The 22592-nt window shown below is 34.0% G+C and overlaps 1 long non-coding RNA gene across 1 annotated transcript; it reads left to right on the top strand.

Annotated features, from left to right (window-relative positions):
- The first annotated feature begins 789 nt into the window (after positions 1-789).
- On the top strand, positions 790-5778 carry LOC147906986 (uncharacterized). The gene is made up of 2 exons (XR_015547897.1): positions 790-3323; positions 3426-5778. It is a non-coding gene; the product is annotated as an uncharacterized LOC147906986 (long non-coding RNA).
- The last annotated feature ends 16814 nt before the right edge of the window (positions 5779-22592 follow it).

The following is a 22592-nucleotide window of genomic DNA, read 5'->3' as shown; positions in this document are numbered from 1 at the left end:
TCTGAATTCGGGCTCGATTCAGATCTCAATTGATTCATTATCGCATCTTGAGAGGCCTTATTGAAGAAGGAAATGAGGAAGGGAGTAGGAAGAAGAGAGAAGAAGGACTTCTTAAAGACGAAGGGTTAGTCAGCGCTTTCTCTCGATTTTCCACTCTTGTTTTGTTATCCTCATCTCGTTTCCGTACTCTTCTATCGCACTGCATCGTCATTCGGCTCTGATAAATCTCGAAGATCATACGCCACGAGAATACTGAATTAAATTATGATTTGTTAAGCGGAAAAATTGAGCGATGATGATGCGATTGCCAGGAGCACCTTTTTGTTACGATATATCTTGAATCTTAGAAATTCTTGTGTATTTCTATATACATAACAATTATTTTACTATATTATTCTAGAATCATTATTTTTTTTCAAAGAAAGATCAAAATGAAAAAAACGTTAGGGAGTTAAAATATTTCTATGTTTTAAATTTACGTAATTTGCATATAAGATAAATGAAAAGTAGTAAGATATAAAAGTAATAAAATAATTTGTAAGTATCACTGTAAATAAAATGACATAAAGTAATGATATGTAATTTGCTATAATGTTAATAATGTTAATAATTTAAATTCTAGAGATCAAAATTACGTAATAATAAATTACTCACAATAAAATAAAAATTACAAAAATAACTTCTCTCTTTTAGTAATTAAAATATAATACGGGATTACACAAACGCATATATATATGTATATATATATATATATATATTTATATATTACACATTAATATCAATTATATATATATGTTTATTTATCTATTAATTATAACAATTGCACCTTATAATTATATTATATTTTAATTGCACGTTATAATCTTAATTATTAAAAATTAACGTATTTTTAATAATTTTTGATAACTATTATACGATATTCTAAATATATTACATGTATGTATATATTTATACATATATACAGAGTGTTCCGTAAGTTTTTTACTGCTTTTGTATAGATAGCGGAATAAATTGAGTCGAAAAATCCTCTACCATTTTACAATTTTCGTAATAGTTAAGAAGATATTCATTACTAAAAGTTGCCGAATATTAGTCTTGAATAATTTTTTTACTCAAATATTATTAATTTTACAGAAAAATTGCAACAGACAAAAATGATTTATTTTCTTTTTATAGAATTCTAAGAATTTTTTTAGAATTTTTAATCAACTTTTAAGTGTTGCATTTTCTTATTTTTACCAACATGAAAAATATGGTATTAAAAAATTCTGAAAAAATTCTGAAAAAATTCTCAGAACTTTATGAAAAGAAAATAAACAATTTTTGTTTCCCGCTGTTTTTCTGTAAAGTTGATAATATTTGAGTAAAAGAATTATTGAAAACTTATTCAGCGATTTTTAGTAATTAATATCTTGTTAACTATTGCGAAATGGTACAGGATTTTTCGATTCATCAGTTTAGTCTGCTCTATCACATTGACAAAAACTTACGGGACACTCTGTATATATTGTATATTTATATACATAGACATATTATATATATGTACATATTGCATGCAGGGAATGAAAAGTTAATTTTTAAAAGTAACAAATTACCTACTAATTATTATTAGTTAGTATACTTATCGATTTTTAAAAGTAATTCGTTACAGTTATTCGAGAAAATAATTTTTTATTACTTTTCCGTTACTTTTTAAAAATCGAATCATCAATCACAGCGATGCCTAGAGGCTTTCTAATCTTAAACGCTATGAGTGGCTTGTGTTCAATCGAATAGTGTCCAATCGTGTGTAAAGTAACGATAAAAGTAATTGTAAAGTTATCATTAAAAAAATGTAATTATGTTACCATTAAGTTATCAAAAAAGTAACTTATAACTGTAATTTCGTTACACGTAACGAGTTACTGCCATTCCCTATTAACATATGTATATATTATATGCACAATATACCCTATCACTAAAAAGTTTCATTACAATTTAGCTTTAACAATTTTATTTTTCATTTATGAAATTTAAAATTATGATATAATATACTCTTTTATTTTCAATCACGAGTTCAATAGAGTCGCGAATTGTCGAAAAACAATTATAAAGAAAATTATAAGGAAATTATAAGCAAATTTCTTACATAAATACCATAGATATATAGCGGTTGAAAAAAATATCAATTTCAAATTTTGTGCTAGACACCGATAGATATTTGGATATAATGATGACTAAGAATAAAAGAAATGGAAACAATTAATATACTTACGTATATATACATTTAGTGTCAAACAATAATCAAAGACATTGTTTAATTTGGCGCTATATATATATATATATATATATATATATGTATGTATGTATATATTAATTATATAATGTATATATTAAATAAGACATTTGAATTATGTCAATAGAATGCTAAGAATTTGACTTTTGTTATTATAAAAACGGAGGGAAATTAACTTGAAAAAGTAAAAAAATCAGAAAAAAATTTTCTTTTTTCTAATTTTACTAAAAGCATGTAATAATAAATATTTAAAAAACATAATGCATGCAAACAGTATTCAAATATTTTATTTTTTATGTTATGTGAAATTTCCATAAATAGAGAATGTATTACTGTAACTTTTAAGCGGTAGGATATAATACTGGATGTTACATACTATTTGTATATACATATTTTATATTTTGTATATGTATATAACAAAGTGATTAATATAATTATAGTATCGTAGACTAATTAAAATAATTATAAGGTGAGATAATTGGTTGATATTTCAGTCGGTTCTTATTTCAAAATCGTCTAAAATAATACTTTAAGATATTAATATGGCTTTAGCTTATAACATATATTTTAACTTCTATCTATACTTAAGACGATTTTGAAATATGAGAACTGACTGTCAAAAGTAGCCATTATTTCTAGTAAAAGAAGAATGTAAAAAATAAATTAGGAATAATTTTATTTTTCGCATTTCTTTTGTGTTTTTAAATATCTATAAACTTTGTACTAAATTATATCTTAATTAATTTAATTCTAATAAATTATTGTAAGTAATAAATACATGTTTTAATTTAATCACAATTTTTTATAATACATATATGTATAGTTTTACTTCGCGTTTAATATTACTTATATGTATCATTATTTATAATTTTATTTATAAAGCTGTTATGCAATAATTTTTTTTTATTTTTGTAAACAACATTGATGAATGCTAAGTAATGCATAGAATATATAGTAAAAAAAGAATTTTCTTTGTTAATCGATTGAAGAATAATCGAAGATATAGATACACATTGCGGTTGCAGATTCAGTTGCAGCGAAGGAAAAAGTAAGTGTTACATTCGAATCACATCGTAAATTGACATCTAGTTGTGTACATATATCGTAAATTAATTGTCTATGGATCAAATGAGTCATATACAATATACAGGGTGCGTCAAAATCCGGACCAAAAGAAAATCCAGACAAATTTAAATTTAAAATTTCCGCTATATTGTACCTCCGCCGGAGGTTGTTGTTGGCATCCGAGAAAGCCTGCTTCTAGTAAAACAGAAAACAGTCATATTCTCAAAATGGCCACGATGTTGAAATCAAATGTGGAATATAATCGAAGAGCCGATCATCGAAAACCTTCGCGCTGGGCGCTCAACAACGGAAATCATTCGGTTCTTTGGATACCCAAGATCAACCGTTTATGACATTGTGACAAAATATACGACTTTAGAACAGTCTTCCAACGAAGATTCTATTATGCCAGCAAGAAAAAGTCACTCGAAAGAACGCACCGCGAGGACCTCTGCAGTTGAAAGGATTCAAGCTCTGATTTCGAATGATCCAGCAATCATTGCGAAAATTAATATCGATTGTTGGTGTAAGCGAGCCAACAATTCGTCAAATTGCCGAGGAGAACCTTCGATATAAATCGTATACATTAAAGATATGATAGATGCTCTCTGAGGCTGCCAAGTTGTCACCTCGGCTCCCAACAGCCCAGATAAATCCCTTGTACTACGTATGGAGCGTAGTTGAAAGGGTCACAAACAAGTCTCGGCATCCCAATGTGATGTCATTAAGGACTGCTATTGAAGCAGCATTCGTCGGCATGGACAGCGCTACATTACAGCGTGCGTGCGAACGCTTCAGACCGAGAATAGAGGTCATCATTCAAGCTAATGGAGGATATATCGAATAATTGTGTTCTACAGGAATCTTCCAAGTGCCATGTGAAAAGATTTTTTGTAATATTTGATTTGTCATTAAAATCATTTTATTTAAAGAAATTGTTCGATTTGTGAATTTTGGAGACGCTGTATATCGGAATAATAATTATACGTATTTTGTAGAATAATATTAACACACTGTGTTATATTACAGTTATCTTGTTAGCTTGTTAAGCTGACATTTTGTGTTACATGTACGTTACATATAACATTGTGTTTACTGAGTAGTCATTAATGCAATAAGTAAATTCGACAAGTAGTGTCACTAATAGTATAATAGTGGTGGAGAAAATTTCATTATAATTTTATTGAAGTTTTATTATGAAAATATTGGGAGTAAAAATTAGTTCGGTCCGTTTTTCCAAAAGATGGCTCCGGCTGTTGTGAATGGTTCATAGTGACAGCTGATTTTGGCGTTTTCAGAGAGGTTAGATATCTGCTAATAATATTCAGTTTATATCGCTTTGAATTTCATACAAAAACCTTGATTTTTACTGTGTTTGAAATGTCGAATTTTGTGTTAACCAAGCAGCATTTGCGACAGGTTCTAATTTTCTGCTTTAATTGGAAGAAAAGTGCAGCTGAAGCCCATCGAATGCTTGTCGAAGTTTATGGTGACACTGCTCCAACTGATAAATCATGTAGGGAATGGTTTCGACGTTTCAAGGATGGAGATTTCAGCGTTGAAGACCAGCCTCGCTCTGGACAGCTAAAAAAATTCGAAGATAAAGAATTAGAGGCATTACTCGAAGAAGATCAGAGTCAAATGCAAGAGGAGCTTGCAGAATCATTGTAACAACTCAACAAGCCGTTTCTGCACGATTGAGAGCCATGGGAATAATTCAAAAACAAGGAAATTGTCTTATGAACTAAAACCGAGAGATGTTGAAAGGCGATTTTTCACTTGTGAACAGCTGATTCAAAGACAACAAAGAAAAGGTTTTTTGCATCGGATTGTGACTGGAGATGAAAAGTGGATATTCTACGACAACCCCAAGAAGAAAAAATACTACGCTAAGCCAATCGTTGCCATCGACCTCAACATCAACACCAAAGCTGAACATTCATGGTTCGAAGATCCATGCTTTGTATCTGGTGGGACCAAAAGAGTGTTGTTTACTATGAGCTGCTGAAACCTGGCGATTTCATTATCGATATCGGCTACAATTGATTCGTTTGAGCCGTGCATTGCGAGAAAAACAGCCGAAATACGAGCAAAGACATGATAAAGTTATTTTTCTTCATGACAACGCTCGGCCTCATGTCACAAAAGTCGTAAAAAATATTTGGAAACGCTCAAATGAAATGTTTTACCGCACCCGCCGTATTCTCCGGACATTGCTCCTTCTGATTACTGGTTGTTCCGGAGGATGCAGCACGATTTGGCAAGTCACCGGTACACTTCTCCAAAATTGGATCGCCTCCAAAGACGAGTCATTTTTTCGAGATGGAATTCGAAAATTGCCTGAGAGATGGGAAAAAGGAGCCAGCGATGGACAATACTTTAATTAATCTGTTCATTCATTTTGTTTTGAAATAAATGCATTTTTGAACACAAAAAAACGGACCGAACTAATTTGTACTCTCAATAAGTATTATTGATTAGCATTATATTTCAGAGGATACACGACAAAATTATATTAAAAATATAATTGCTCTAATTAATTCGAGAACTAATTTTATGATGCTCTCATGCAGTTACTTATCCGAATCTGTACCTTTACTTAACATACTTGACTTCTGCGATTGTACGGGAACTGCTCCATGAACACACCTACCCACATAACACATGGACGTCTTTTAAATGTCCGCTGTATTACCTTAAAAGTCCTGATTATGTTTTGATTGTATCTTGAACGTCCGAAGGCCGATTTGCTTTTAGCGTACGTATTGATAGGACATTTATAAAGCATCTGAAAAACATTCGAGACTAGATCACAAAATTCAATATTACGTATGTTTAATATATTTCTAATGTATATTATAAACAAACTGAAATTCGAGCTTTGATCTTACATTAAATAAAATATTTTGAAGATGCCCTAAGAAACATCCATTAAATGTCTAAACAACGTCTGTTATATGTTTCGGGAATGTTCGCTATCTAGGGTAGGATCGGGTATTATGAGCACTGCAGATAATATGAGTACCCTTCATATTTCTGTAACAGTTGGTACTAGTAGTGTAGTAAAAAGATGCATCTATTTTTATGACATTCCAATATGCTGTGAAGTTTGATTTAAATTTATGTACTTCGGATATTAAATAAGTAAGTAGGTTATTTTTTTATTTCTTATGTATTTTTCTCTAGCTTTATAAGGTCTTCACACTACATTGAGATAAGATTTTCTACATGTTAATATTTGTAAAGTAAATATTGAGTCATTCTAACTTCGTAAAGTCCCGAGATTATTATTAATTTATTTGACACGGGAGTTTTTCAGATAAGTATGCATGGCCGTGTATTATGAGCATCTTCCTTATCGCATAAAAAAAGAGTCTAGCAAAGAATTAACCACTGGCGATACTGACTCAGTGTACATTTCTTTAGAAATATATTGTACTGTACAATAATAAAACAGGCAATGCTAGTAGTAGTAGTACTAGCAATACACTAGCAATATACTAGCAATACATATAGTAGTATATAGCAATACATTAAACATACTTGGCAATATTGCGTGGCAATATATAAGATAATAATAAATTCAGAAGTGTATAACATGTAATACAGGCGATAGGAGTCAACTGATTATCAATTAGCGCAATAATTAAATATATAAACCTTGACTTTGGATGTTTCTACTCATGGTTTGAGTCTTCATCAGCAATTTTTCCCCCCTAACACAATGGTTGGATTATTGCATTACAAATTAAATCTTCAACGTTGGCAGTGTGTATGACTTTGCTTATACCTTTTTCGTATAGATGGCTTTAGCGGTAAGTGGTCGAAATAAATAGATCATAGACGTCACACAATAAACTTGGGCATCTGTCAACATAATCCCATAGAAACATTAGTCGATTTGTGTCTGCATCATAAAGTTATTCTCGATTAAAAATGTCAGTTTACGAGCCAAATTCTTGTCATTTGCGGGAGGTTTTAATTTTCTGCTTGAATATGAAGAAATCTGCGACTGAGGCTCATCGAATGCTCTCAAATAAAGGGTGTCTCAAAATGATCTGACATTTTAAATTGCGCGCCATTTTTTTTGCAGCGAACATAACGTACTAACCTTTAACAACTGGCATCAGGAAGTATTGAGGTTTAGTCATGGAGAATTACACGATCGAGCAACGCATAGAAATTGTGAAAATCTACTACAAGCAGTCTGCAGTTATTGCAGACGAAGTTTCATGGTCATGTTATTTCGCGGCGCGACGATGTGAATTGGCCACCAAGATCGTGCGATTTGACGCCATTGGACTTCTTTCTTTGGGTTTTCTGAAAGGAAAAGTGTATGCCAATGATCCACAGACCATTCCGGAGTTGAAGGATGAAATTAGACGTACCATTAATGAAATTAGTCCGAAATTATGCCAAAATGTCATTGAAAATTTTGTTAAAAGAATGAACGTTTGCAAACAGAGTTTGCCGAGGCGGCCATTTATCGGATATTGTGTTCCACATATAACCTCCATGTTTGTACTTTATATTAAACTAAAAACATGTGTATTTTTCAAATAAATAATATGTTTTATTAATACATTAAAATGTCAAGTCATTTTGAGACACTCTTTATTTATGGTGAAGCCGCTATTAGTGAAAGAACGTGTCGTAAGTGGTTTCAATGCTTGAAGAACGGTGATTTTCACGTCGAAGACCAGCATAGCGGTGGAAGAGAGAAGGTTTTCGAAGATGCAGAATTGAAGGCATTACTTGATCAAGACTCTTGTCAAAATCAAAAAGAATTGGCACGATCATTAGGAATGATTCAACCAGCCATTTCAAAACGTCTCAAAGCCATGGGAATGATTCAGAAGCAAGGAAATTGGGTGCCGTACGAGTAGAAGCCGAGAGATGTTGGACGTATTTGTTTGCTTGTGAACAGCTGCTTGAAAGGCAAAGACGGAAGGGATTTCTGTACCGCATTGTGACTGGGGACGAAAAATGGATTCATTACGATAACCCCAAGCGCAGAAAATCATGGGGAGTTCCCGGCCATGCTTTCACGTCGACGGCCAAACCGAATATTCACGACTCCAAGGTCATGCTCTGTATTTGGTGGGACCAGCTCGGCGTAGTATAATATGAGCTGTTAAAACCGACTGAAACAATCACAGACGATCAGTATCGAACGCAATTGATGCGTTTGAGTCGAGCATTGAAAGACAAACGACGAGAGACACGATAAAGTGATTTTGCAGCATGACAATGCTCGACCCCATGTTGCGAAAGTGGTGAAGACATACTTGGAAACGTTGAAATGGAAAGTCCTATCCCACCCGCCGTATTCTCCAGACGTTGCTCTCTCTGACTATCACTTGTTTCGATCAATGGCACACGACCTGGCTGACCAGCACTTCCGGTCTTATGAAGAAGTTAAAAATTGGATCGATTCGTGGATCGCCTCAAAAGATGATCAGTTTTTTCGACGCGGGATTCGTATGCTGTCCGAAAAATGGGAGAAAGTAGTGGCCAGCGATGGACAATACTTTGAATCATAAATGTATAACCAGTTTTTTACAATAAAGCCTCGAATTTCGGAAAAAAACGGTATAAGCAAAGTCGTACGCCTTATATATTGTTAATAAATTAAAAATTATCGTCAAAATTTTAAAACATTAACTAAGAGAACTATTTATGTCTTGTCATTTCGACCACCGGTTAAAAAATGATTGCTAAATAAGTAACATAGCGATCAATTTGAAAACAAAACAAACTATAATTATGACATGTATTACATTATAAACAACCTATGGTCTTTATTAAGTTTATTAAGAATTTCAGTGTAGGCATAATTTAAGGCAACGGTATCATGTTGTAAATTTAGCCCATTGGTCTGTCGATTAATGTGCAACATCTCGGATATCAATCGTTTGTTATAATAATTCTCCACATCCATTCTCTACATTTTGCCAATCAAAGTCATGATCGTTTTGCAATCTATGATCTGTAATCACTGAATGAGTGGCTGTTTGACTATGGATATGCTTTTAGAAAGTCTGAATTCCTTAATTTCCTCCCCATTTATCCTACATAGGAAGCATCGCAATCACAACAATTGATTTTGTAGACTATAATACATTCCTTTTCAAATCATCATTTCAAGAGTCTTTCTGTTCGAAAGCGAGTTAGAGCGAGAGCGATGGCAAGAAAATTTCGAGTGATTCGGTGTTTCGGCTGAATTTCACTTTACGCGAATTCCCAATTGCGAATCAAACGCGGCGGTTTTCTGGCGGCGGAGCGGTTGCCTCCTAGGCGGTTGCACTTGTAGCAAAACGTTGACTCGAGAACAGAGAAGAAGAGATCATTGCTTCTCGGTTTTGCCTTTTATGTTCTTTTAAGAACAAAAGCTTCTCTTTGCATTCGCCTATGAGATTCTCACAAAATTGAAAATTTTGAGGTGACCCTCTGTTTCAGGCGGCGATTGGCAATTTCGATCGCAATGGCCAAGCGGTATGCTATTGCCATGCGCGTCCGCTAAATCTGGATTCTTGATTGAGATGAACGCATATTACACGTTTTGTATCATGCGATCGCGCGTGCGCTACGACCGATCTGCGTTGGTTCGCCGTTATAGCGGTTGAGTTTTGCGTACGTGCGACGTGCGGCTTAGCTTATTATTTTTTGACTTTATCGATGAGGTGATGGTCGAGTTTATATTTTGGAAACCTCTAAAGATGCTTGGAATCCTTCTAGAAGCTTCCAATCCGCATGTCACACGTACGCCTGCAAAAACTGTCTGTGTTAGCTGTATCTCGAACACTTTTTAAACCTTAATAAATTGATTCAAACTGAAGAACAAACTGAGAACAAATGAAGAGAAAATTAACAACCAGACTTTCTGAACACCGAAAGCATATCCATAGTCAAACATCTACTCAGTCGGTGATTATAGATCATAGGTTATAAAACGATCATGACTTTGATTGGCAAAATATGGAGATTCTGGATGTGGAGAATTATTATAACAAACAATTGATATCGGAGATGTTGCACATTAATCGACAGACCAATGGGCTAAATTTATAATGATATCGTTGCCTTAAATCATGCTTACACTGAGATTCTTAATAAACTATAGGTTCGTAATATATTAGGTGTTGGAATTAATTCGTAGCGTTTTTAATGAAAGAATGTTATTTATTTCACATGAGCATTAAAAAATACATTAATGAAAGTACTTCCCATCACTTGTAAAACGCTACGAATTAATTCCAACACCTAATAATATATATCATAATTATAGTTTGTTTTGTTTTCAAATTGACCGTTATGTTACTTGTTTAGCAATCATTTTTTAACCAGTGGTCGAAATGACGAGACACAAATAGTTCTCTTAGTTAATGTTTTAAAATTTTGACGATAATTTTTAATTTATTAACAATATACAAAATGTTGCATACGACATATTTATTGTTTAGTGTTGAGACGTTGACTGTGTGAAGTAATTATTAATTTTTTTCAAATCTTATACATACGATATTTTAATCATTTATATAATTTTATCTTGAGTTCTCATTATCACTCAGTTTTCAAATTTTGTGAGTATGTGACTTACTTCGCAGTTAGCGATTCAATTTTTTGAGAGGAAAAACGTTGGAGATTTAATTTGTAATGCAATAATCCAACCGTTGTGTTAGGAGGGAAAAATTGCTAATGAAGACTCAAACCATGAATAGAAACATCCAAAGTCAAGGTTTATATATTTAAGTATTGCGCTAATTGATAACCAGTTGACTCCTACCGTCTGTACTACATGTTATATATTTCTGAATTTTCAATTAAAGGAATCTAGGATAATCTTATTAGTTTAATGTTATTTTGTAATTTCTCATTGTTAAGATAATAATATTAACAATATAGTAGCAATGCTAGCAATAAAATATGTGTATTGCTATAATTAGCAATCACTGTACATTTTTTTAGTATACATTTTTTTTAAGCAATGATTTGCAACCTTAGAGTTTGGTAATACCTATTAAATGTATGGTGAAATAATGCCAATCAAATGTTTGGTTAATATAATAAAAAATAATGTTACTTTTACAAATATTTAATAAGTATTATCAAACTTACTATTCAGTAATACTTTTTAAATATTTGTAAATGTATTACATTATTTTTTGGTTATGTTAAACAAACATTTCATTGGCATTTGTTCTAATAAAATCTTTCATATATACATATATATATATATATATATATATATATATATATATTATATGTATACACAAGGTGTCCCATAATTCATCAGACAGATCTCGTGAACAGGTAAAGAGGACTAAACTGAGACGAAAAGTTCTCTATCATTTTACAATTTTCGCAATAGTTAACGAGATATTAATCTCTAAAGATCACCGAATATGCCCGGCTTATTATTATCAAGTGTACGCGCATTGGTAGGAATGGTGGCTTCTGGCGTTCGGCACACGGCATTACATTATATCATATTTTTTTTTAATTATTTTATTATATTTATTATATGTTCTCATATTTAACTGTAAATTTAATTTTGCAATCTTGCGAATTACAAAATATTAATTTCATTTATGCATACTGCAAATTTATAAATGCATGCAAAATTATTACAATGAGTCTCAAAATTACACGTAATGTAATTATGCACAAAAATTTTTTATAAGAAAAACTACACACTAGTTGTCAGATCGCCATAGTAGTTGATTCCTTGCCAGACTCTTTTTTTAGTGTAGGAATAATGAAGATGCTCATAATATATGACCATGCATACCTATCCCGTGTCTAATAAATAATGACCTCGGGACGTTACGAAGTTAGAATGACTTAATATTGTTTACAAATATTAACATGTAGAATAAAATATCTTATCTCAATATAGTACAGTATTAAAAATTTTTATGCATAATTACAACATTTTGTGCATAATAAAAGTATTATTATGAATATTGACGAGCGAGAGACACCGGGATATCTCACTTGTACTGATAACAAATGTGTGAGATAGCGAAAGAACACCATGAACCAGCATCACGTCCAATTACGCTTTCTCTCTCAATCGTGCGCCTTGCGCTAAGGACAGAATCGGAGTGCCTCCCACTACTTTCTCTCTTCGCGCTCCTCGCCTCCTCCGTGTTTTTAATAACACGTGCGCTTCGGTATAAGTATATAGCGCCGCGCGCTGAACGCCAGGGGACATCATTCCTGCCGATGCGTGTACAGTCGGGATCTAAAAGGATGCAATGCTTTTTTATAAATGGTTTTTGGAACGCAGCAAAATTGTCAAAATGCGAGCCATTGCTTGCGTGGCGGTTAGGGTAGCTGTTAACAGATGACAGCACCAAAACATAGTGAAGAAGTGCGCCACGAAAGTTTATGATTCCAAATGAATATCATAAAATTAGGATAAGTATAAAAGACTAAGTTAAATCCATAATAAGAATAAGTTAGATGATGTATTTTATATTCATAAAATAAAATTTCTTTTCTTTTTTTTACGATCGTGCAAATGGCAGAATACTTTAATGCTCGGGATCATGGCAATGTTCTTTCTCAGAGGAATGGCAAGCTGTATTTATAACAATGTTATGAGTCGAGGACTCATTAAACTTAAACTTAAATTTAAACTTAAACTTAATCTTTACTAGCAAATTCATAAATTTTATACTTATTATAATAATTGTATAAATATTTATTATGTAACGGAGATACAAACTGATTTTGTAAAGAACAATATAAAAATAGTTTTACTTAAATACAATAATTATGTATAGTAATGTTGGAACACTAAGTTTGTTAAAATAAAATATATTTGTTAAATACTAATTTATGTTATAACAGTTACTAAATATATAATAGTTTTATTTCTAACTGTGCAGGAATTCTTACTCTTAGTATCATTGAATTTTCTAATACATTTATAACAATTAATGGACCAGGTTACAATGCTATAATTGATGATATTCAACAATCAGATCTTATTTTGCAAGCAAAGCAAACGCAAAAATTTTACTTTAGAGATTCTCGTCAAAATGATGATATTTATTAGTATTTATTAATATTTATTAGTCATTTGACTTAAAAACTAACATACTTTTTATTTATAATAGTTGGATTTTTTTGTTCTAAAAGCACAGGATTGTTGGATTCTGCATCTAGACTTGTGTGTTTTATATTGTTCAATAACAAAATTACAATAAAAAATGGATTGCAATGAAAACATGATAAAGGAATAAATTATTAATAAATGAATTATATTGTTGACTGGTAAATTATAATAATTATATGTTACTATTAGTTCGTGTTTGCTGGGAAATTAAATATGATGTTATACATATATATTACGTTCTATTTTACATTTATTCCGGAATCATCGTTAGTTCAAATGTATTCTCGGAGATGATAAGTAAACAATTCATAGATACCGAGCCATCCCTGTTCAATCACGCCTGCGGCCGACATTTCGTTCAAAACATGAGTATATCTCGCTCCTGTTTTAATTACGCTATCTATATCAAATGGCACGCGACCCCCCTTGCGCGACACTCGAAAAGTTGACTATCTCGCACACGTTCTGTGTGCGAAAGTTCGCTTCCTGATTCCGATCAATACGGATCATTGACGAGATTCGTGCTTAATCTTATCCCGAATATTGAGTGCGAACCACACCGAAGTTTTATCACGTATCAACGCTGTATTTTGTCACGTAACGTTACCGATATACGAGTACCGCGAAATTTAGTGCGCGAAAATTACCTGAATTTCCGGCGAGATTTACCGGTCTCGTTGCTGCTCGCAATACGCATTCTTTAACGGTTGCGAGAAATTATTCAATGTCGTATCAAGTGCGAGTTTTATCTGAGCACGCACCTAATCGACCGCATTAATTATTGGATTACAAGCATCGCCCGCTTAGAACAAATCTTTATTCGACTCAACAATAAAGTTTAAATTATTACAAAGAGAATCGTCGTTATTACACATCGTCTTAGCAAGCGAGCCTTCGAAGGTGACCAACGTCAAAAACACACAGGGCAAGTCAATAAATTTTTAGAAAATCTGTCAGAGGGCACTCGCTGTGTCATGTCACATTACCTTTTGACAAGTAGCAGTCTTTCAGCTGATTACTGTTAATTACGGAATTCATCGCGTGGTTTCACTTCTGTAGACGATTAAAGCGAACAATCTTTGTATTTTTTGCAAAATGGAAAAAAACGAGTTTCAGTGCAGTGATCAAATATCTACATATGAAAGGTTTAACGAAAGAAATCAAAGCCGAATTGGATAATGCTCATAGCACACCAGCGTTTGCGACTGTATACAATTGGATGAATAAATTTAAACGTGGTCATATATCCATATGTGGTGCACTTCGTTCGGGACGTCCAATTGAGACTGCTACGCCAAAAATTATCGATAAGTCCACGATATTGTTTTGACTGATCGACGAGTGAAAATGCGCGAGCTTGTTGATGCCACAGGTATATCACATGGCACAGTGATTTCAATTTTGCACGAACAATTGGGTATGAAAAAGCTATCGGCAAGATGGGTGCCGTGTTTGCTCACTGTGGACCATAAACGCGACCATGTGACGATTTCAAAACAATGTTTGGAGATGTTTCAACGTAATCCAGATACATTTTTGCGTCGATTCATTACGGTGGACGAAACATGGATCCACTTACTTTACACCCGAGACGAAGGAACAGTCAAAACAATGGACTTCACCGAGTGAACCAGCTCCAAAGAAAGCGAAGACTGTGAAGTCGGCCGGAAAGGTGATGGCCACAATTTTTTGGGATGCACGTGGTATAATTCATATCAATTACCTTCCGTCAAAGTAAACGAACAATGGCAACTACGCAGCCTTATTGGACCGTTTCAACAATATTTTAAAGAAAAAACATCCCTATTCGGCGAAGAAGAAAGTGCTCTTCCATCAAGACAATGCACGGGTTCATACGTGCCCAACACCGATGGTCAAATTCAAAGAATTCCGCTACTGGTGGGGAATTGCTTCCCCATCCAGCATATTTGCTAGAATTAGCCCCCTGCGATTATTTTCTATTTCCAAACCTGAAGAAATTGTTCGGAAGAAAGAGATTCACCATTAGAGAGCAGTTCATCGCCGAAACAGAGGCTTATTTTGAAGGGTTGGACAAATCATATTATTTGAACGGCTTGAAAAAATTGGGAAATCGTTGGATCAAGTATATCGAGCTGAAAGGAGACTATGTTGAGAAACAAAAATGAATCGATAAAAAAAATGTGTTTTTCTAAAAACTTATTGACTTGCCCCTGTATGTATGTATATATTATATTAGGTGTACAACTTTGCTTCCGCCGTTAGCCTATAGATGGCTTTAGCGATAAGTGGTGGTCGAAATAAATAGATCATAGACGTCATAAATAAACTTGGGCATCTGTCAACATAACCCCATAGAAACATTAGTCGATTTGTGTCTGCATCATAAAATTATTCTCGATTGAAAATGTCAGTTTACGAGCCAAATTCTCGTTGCGGGAGGTTTTAATTTTCTGCTTCAATATGAAGAAATCTGCGGCTGAAGCTCATCGAATGCTCTCAAATACTTATGGTGAGGCCGCTATTAGTGAAAGAACGTGTTGTGAGTGGTTTCAACGCTTCAAGAACGGTAATTTTGATGTCGAAGGCCGGCATAGCGGTGGAAGAGAGAAGGTTTTCGAAGATGCAGAATTGGAGGCATTACTTGATCAAGCCTCGTGTCAAAATCAAGAAGAATTGGCACGATCATTGGGAGTGACTCAACAAGCCATTTCAAAACGCCTCAAAGTCATGGGAATGATTCAGGAGCAAGGAAATTGGGTGTCGTACGAGTAGAAGCCGAGAGATGTTGAACGTATTTGTATATAGTTTGCTTGTGAACAGCTGCTTGAAAGGCAAAGACGGAAGGGATTTCTGTACCGCATTGTGACTGGGGACGAAAAATGGATTCATTACGATAACCCCAAGCGCAGAAAATCATGGGGAGTTCCCGGCCATGCTTTCACGTCGACGGCCAAACCGAATATTCACGACTCCAAGGTCATGCTCTGTATTTGGTGGGACCAGCTCGGCGTAGTATAATATGAGCTGTTAAAACCGACTGAAATAATCACAGGCGATTAGTATCGAACGCAATTGATGCATTTGAGCCGAGCATTGAAAGACAAACAGCCGCAATACAACGAGAGACACGATAAAGTAATTTTGCAGCATGACAATGCTCGACCCCATGTTGAGAAAGTGTCAAGACATACTTGGAAACGTTGAAATAGGAAGTCCTACCTCACTCGCCGTATTATCCAGACATTGCTCCCTCTGACTATCACTTATTTCGATCAATGGCACACGGCCTGGCTGATCAGCACTTCCGGTCTTATGAAAAAGTAAAAATCGATTCGTGGATCGTCTCAAAAGATGACCAGTTTTTTTCGACGCGGGCATTCGTATGCTGCCCGAAAGATGGGAGAAAGTAATGGCCAGCGATGGACAATACTTTGAATCATGAATGTATAACCAGTTTTTTATAATAAAGCCTCGAATTTCGGAAAAAAAACGGCGAAAGCAAAGTTATATACCTAATATGTAAAAGTTTCATTATTTTATATACAATATTATATATATATTATTATTTTATAATATTTATTTATTATCATTTTTTAATTTGTCACAATTTTTGAGCATTTTTTAGCATGAATTCAAAATTTAGAAAATAATGCGTTTAAAAAACTGGAGGGAATGGCTAAAATATAGCGGACCAATTACAAGTGATACCCATATGATGCCTCTGATTATAGGCTCTCTACATCAAAATGATTAGCAGCACCCCCGTCTGTATCTATGCAGAACGGTACATCAGCGGTACGTCGACCAAATCGTCATGCTCGCAATAGAATTTCCACCTGCAACATTTGCAATAGAATTTCCACCTGCAACCAACACGGCCGACAACGCTCATGACAAGATCACGCATGCGAACATTCGCGACAGAATTCCCTCCCGCGACAGAACCAACACGATCGGTTATACTTGCAAGAGGGTCAGACTCATATGTATTCGCGACAGAATCACATCAAATATTAATAGAAAGACTTAACTGTTTTGCGGAGATCTCGCATAGTCTCTCTTGCAATTGCTAGATCTGCACATCTCGTTGATGTATTGACTTCGCAAACACCGTCCACGCTCGACGCTGTTCCTCTCGCAACTGTCACATCTCCCGCAAAACTGTCTGTTTGCATCGGGGAAGTCTTCTCGATCTGAGAAGCTACCTCCTCCGCTGTCGTCTCTGTTTCTCGTAGAATGGTCGTCGATCCTTCAAGATTTTCCATTCGAGCTCTCCTTCTCATGACAATCGGTCAACGAATCATTCAAGACCCTTCGTATCCCGGACGAACCCCCAAAATGTTGTGCCCGCCTTGCAATGATCACACTCGCGACGTGTTCTTTCGAGTCACAGAAAAGGAAAAGACTCAAGAAAAAGTAAGAAATGATAAGGAACTCTTTTATTAGTAAGAGAATACAGCACGAACAATCAAGGAATACCGTAATATGTAATATGGAAAAGCACTTCCGAACGAACGACAGCTTTCCCAAGATCTGTCGCGGCTATCAACAACGGCGCATCGTCTTGATAACTTAACACCACGGGTCAATACAGTGTAGCATGAGACGGAGTTCGGGCATAACAATATTATAGTTTTAATTTTTGACTCAACAATTTCTTTCTGACACTACATTTTTATTAAATTGGACTGCGTATTGTATTTTCAAAATATTTCCTCTTCTTTATTAATTACTTTAGGTTCTGAACATTTATAGGTTTAACTTATTATATTCTGTTTTATCTTTTTTATCCATTTTATTTTGTATTTTCTTTTATATTTTATTGAAATTCCGTCTTATTTATATTACCGAATTTTATACTATATACCTATTATATATGTCACATACTTTGTTGGTAACAAAATTTTATACATGTTAATTCTTATATAATTCAATCTTAGAATCCGGATTAATCTTTTTGTAAGAAGGATTAATATTAATTTGGCTTACTTAATGGCAGTATCAGCCATTATTTTTATATTTGGTAATACCCTTTGTAATCGAACCATGGCGGATTTATTTTCCGTTAACTACATATTCATCGTTTGATACTCGGCGATATTTTTTAAATGTTTAGCGTAAATCCAGGATCTACTTTCCGTCGACTACATATAATTGAAATCACAGCCTAAACAACTAAGATCTACTTTTAATCATTTTTTGTCATTGTACCTCTATAATTATCTATCTTTGTTAGCCTATTTAATCAACCATTATATATATATATATATATATATATTAATACATATATATATTAGTTTACAACAATGATAATGACCCGAAGGGGGTCGAAATATTAGTTTTATGTAGATATATTTTATCTTGTTTTTCTTTTCATGTTATTTAATCAACTGTATCACATGTACATTAAAATTTGTTTTGTTTTGGTTCATAACTGTTAATATTCTTTTATTTGAGCCATTATGTGTAATTAATTATTGTATTTTTCGTATATATATATGATTTATGTGTTAAATCATGATTTATTAATGATATATTAGGTGTACAAATAAGTTTCCGCCGTTTGACAAAAGACGGCGCCACTAGCAAGCTATGGTTAAAATTGTCTGATGTAAAACATTATATCGTAAGGTTGGACATCTGTCAACAACATAACCTTGAAATACTAGCGATTTTGTATCAGCATCATATATTTTTTTTTGTGCGAAAATGCCGAATTTTGAGCCGAATAAGCGTCATTTGCGGGAACTTTTGATTTATTTCTTTAATTTGAAGAAATCTGCAGCTGAGGCTCATCGATTGCTTGTAGAAGCATATGGTGAGGTTGTCTTAAGTGAGAGAAGTTGTCGTGAATGGTTTCAAAAATTTAAGAACGGTGAATTTGACGTCGAAGACAAAGAACGTAGCGGAAGGCCGAAAGTGTACGGAATCATTATTGAATGAAGATTCGTGCCAAATGCAAAAAGAACTTGCACTTACATTAGGAGCGACTTAACAAGCAATTTCACATCGTTTGAAATCATTGAGAATGATTCAAAAGCAAGGGAATTGAGTTCCATATGAACTGAAGCCGAGAAACGTTGAATGCCGATTTTCCATATGTGAAATGCTGCTTGTCAGGCATAAACGAAAGGGTTTTTTACATCGTATAGTCACTGGTGATGAAAAATGGATCCACTACGATAACCCAAAGAAGAGGAAATCATGAGGATCACCTGGCCATGCTTTAACATCGACAGCCAAGCCGAATATTCATGGAAAAAAACTCATGTTGTGTATTTGATGGGATCAGCTTGGTGTCGTGTATTATGAGTTGCTCAAACCGAACGAAACCGTTACTGGGACTCTCTACCGAACACAATTGATGAGATTGAGCCGAGCACTCAAGGAAAAAGGCGCTCACTACTACTTCAGGCATGACAAAATTATTCTCCTGCATGATAATGCTCGACATGTTGCGGCGCCGGTCAAAACCTACATGGAAACACTCAATTGGGAAGTTCTATCCCACCCGCCGTATTCAGACATTGCCCCTTCCGATTACCATATTTCGATTGATGGCGCATGACCTGTCTGAGCAGCACTTCACATCATATGAAGATATCAAAAATTGAATCGATAATTGGATAGCCTCAAAAGATGAAGCGTTCTTCCAACGCGGTATTCGTATGCTACCAGAAAGATAGGAAAAAGTAGTAGCTAGCGATGGACAATACTTTCAATAAAACATTATGTATCGTTCTTTCACAATAAATGCTTAATTTTTGATAAAAAACGGCGGAAACTTATTTGTACACCTAATAAATTTTTGATTCACCTTCATAGCGTGATTTCGCCGATCAATTTTCTTATTCTCGTTCGTAATCAAACAATTACATTTTGCTACATATGTATCAACTACGTGTTTGATATTCATACATTTAAATATGCACAATATACTTGCTATATATTACATACATATCATGTACAATACAAAAATTATATATTTTCGATTTTTTGAGCATAACTTTTGTCAAAGTGAAGTGTCGAATGCACTCAAAGGATCTATGTTCAGTTTTATAAGGGTTTTATTTGGGCCCCAGATGAAAAACTTTGAGACATATCTAAAATTTTAAGGTATCAAAAGAGAATAAAAAATTAGCAAAGTAAGTCCAACTTTATAGGAGAGGTTTCCTGCTAGAACTATTCAAAGTTCGATATTATGACCATGTACCACTAGTCTTATCCAATTTCTCTGCGTCGAGGGCACCTCCCCGCGATGACGGCGATAACGGATTGTACCAAAAACATTAAAATGATATCTAAAATATATTTGGTACAGTTCATTAATCTGGCTAAGTTCTTGGTCGCGATTCATGCCATCATGTCACCGAAATTCGGATTTTCTTGTAATGGCGGCGAATGTATCAATCAGAGTAAACAGTCTTTGATACGGAGTCATTCCGAAGCAACTATTGGTCACGATGAGATCCACTATGGGCAATGTGGAAAATATGTAAAAAACCAGTCGCGTAAACATTTGTTGACTGAAGTGCTAGATTTCTTGGAACAAGAGTCTAGTAATTCCACAAGAGCCCTACTCAACACATTTAAATGTATATGTCATGTTGGTGCCAATATAAAAGAAAACGTACTGAAACGAGAAATGGAAAAGTTTTTAACGTTACAGTTCTCCGCAGCCTCTTTGTCAAATTAAATTAGACATTAGTAGGGCATCTTGCAGTCAAAAAAGTGTATATTTGGTTATTCTACAGATTGACATTGTGTGTCGCAGAACATTCGCGGTCAGGTTGCGAAAGATTTTTGGTTTTATATTCCTGTAGAGGCGCGTGTGTGACCATCACAATAAATACTTATGGATAGAGGTTCTTATTAAAACAACTCAAGTTTTTACAGCGGACCAAATAACTAATATGATCGATTTGTTACATAATTAGATTATTAAACAACAACGTTCAACAGTAAACTTCGATTTGAAGATATAGAGGATACTGTTGTGGAGCATTGGACTGGATTAAATAAAGAAAATTTCTCGCGATTGTTAAATAAGCTGCCATATCCTTACGACACAGTGAACAGCGTCATACTGAAATGCGCTTGCAATTTACCTTGTAAAACTAAGAACAGGACATAGCGATCAAAACCTTGCTCATATTTTTGTAAATGGTAAATGTAGTACTATAGAGCGATTAATGAAAAGTGCACGAAATGTAATCACGACAGACTTTACACTTCAATATCTAGGATTTTCACATTTAAGCAGAGATCAAATACTTAAAAAACACATATGTCCTGTAAGTTACTATTTCCTTAAAGAAACGTCTTTAATAATAATATGGGACTTATGTTTATATACATAGAAATTCGAACAATGTTTTTCAAAGATCCTACTGTAATATGAATAAACAATGTCCTTTAATAAAACCTATGGTATGTGTTGCTCCTAATGGATCTATCATAGACGTTTTAAGACCTTTCAAGACCACTGAAAATGATGCAACCATCATGCGAACAATTATGGAGAAGATGCCTGAGGTGCGTTATAGATTTCACATAGGTGTATTTGTGTTGACAGAGGTTTTCATGACATTAGGAAATATTTGGAACGTAAGGGATTTGTTAAAATGTCAGATATTATTTCACCCGATGAAAGTCGACTAAATGATACGTTTGGTAATAGTTTGCGATTAATCACTAAAATTAAGTTTGTCGCGAAAGTTATCAATGGTTATCATCTTAAAACTTGCTTCGCGTATTTTAATCGTTATGGTGTATCCAATTGATTCCCCTAATCTAATGACTGATTTTCTAAATGTTGCTGCTCTTCATAATATGTTTCATTCGGTCATCATATCAGACGCTGAGCATTCGGAAGAGATCCCAAACAGAACAGTAAGTTATGATAACGTCAAAATAACATTAAAATGAATCGAAAATAATTGAAACATGACTTTTAATGATCATTTTGGAGTCATTTTGACATCATTTTGATATCATAATGACTTATTGTTCTGCTTGAGATTGCACAACTTATGTTAGATCGATTGCACAAATCAAATCTGTTATTTCGATTAATTCAAGAACAAAATCTGAACAGCAAAACTGTCACATTTGTCTCGACGTTGGATGTACATGAGTTAGAAG

Source organism: Acromyrmex echinatior, chromosome 17 (genome assembly GCF_024713525.1).
Source record: "Acromyrmex echinatior isolate Ae372 chromosome 17, ASM2471352v2, whole genome shotgun sequence".
NCBI classification, from domain to species: Eukaryota; Metazoa; Arthropoda; class Insecta; order Hymenoptera; family Formicidae; genus Acromyrmex; species Acromyrmex echinatior.
The sequence above is the reverse complement of the archived record's forward strand: the minus strand, read 5'-3'. Positions and strand labels throughout refer to the sequence as shown.